We start from the raw sequence: 890 nt of genomic DNA, 5'->3' as shown, positions 1-890 counted from the left end.
AGTTCCTCTTCACTTTCTGCCGTACGGGTGGCTGCTGCTGCTGCTGCTAAGTCACTTCAGTTGTGTCCGACTCTGTGCAACCCCATAGACAGCAGCCCACCAGGCTCCTCCTGTCCCTGGGATTCTCCAGGCAAGAACACTGGAGTGGGTTGCCATTTCCTTCTCCAGTGCATGAAAGTAAGAAGTGAAAGTGAAGTCACTCAGTCGTGTCCGACTCTTTGCGACCCCATGGACTGCAGCCCACCAGGCTCCTCCATCCATGGGACCCTCCAGGCAAGAGTACTGGAGTAGGGTGCCATCGCCTTCTCTGCCGTAAGGGTGGTGTCATCTGCATATCTGAGGTTATTGATATTTCTCCCACCAATCTTGATTCCAACTTGTGCTTCATCCAGCCCAGCATTTCTCATGATGTACTCTGCACATAAGTTAAACAGAGTGACATTATACAGCCTTGACGTACTCCTTTTCCTACTTGGAACAAGTCTGTTGTTCCATGTCCAGTTCTGTTGCTTCCTGACCTGCATATAGGTTTCTCAAGAGGTAGGTCAGGTGGTCTGGTATTCCCATCTCTTGAAGAATTTTCCACAGTTTATTGTGATCCACACAAAGGCTTTGGCATAGTCAATAAAACAGAAATAGATGTTTTTCTGGAACTCTCTTGCTTTTTCCATGATCCAGCAGATGTTGGCAATTTGATCTCTGGTTCCTCTGCCTTTCCTAAAACCAGCTTGAACACCTGGAAGTTCACAGTTCACATATTGCTGAAGCCTGGCTTGGAGAATTTTGAGCATTACTTTACTAGCGTGTGATATTAGTGCAATTGTGCGGTAGTTTGAGCATTCTTTGGCATTGCCTTCCTTTGGGATTGGAATGAAAACTGACTGGAGCTA

General features: G+C 47.0%; 1 protein-coding gene across 4 annotated transcripts in view; it reads right to left on the bottom strand.

The window, feature by feature from the left end:
• The window catches only part of CAST (calpastatin), a 188,348-nt gene that overhangs the window by 13,213 nt on the left and 174,245 nt on the right, over window positions 1–890 (bottom strand). The window lies entirely within an intron of this gene.

The sequence above is a fragment of the Bison bison genome, unplaced genomic scaffold, assembly GCF_000754665.1.
Source record: "Bison bison bison isolate TAMUID 2011002044 unplaced genomic scaffold, Bison_UMD1.0 scf7180017864533, whole genome shotgun sequence".
In the NCBI taxonomy this organism is placed as follows: domain Eukaryota; kingdom Metazoa; phylum Chordata; class Mammalia; order Artiodactyla; family Bovidae; genus Bison; species Bison bison.
This window is presented reverse-complemented; position numbering and strand designations above follow the sequence as displayed.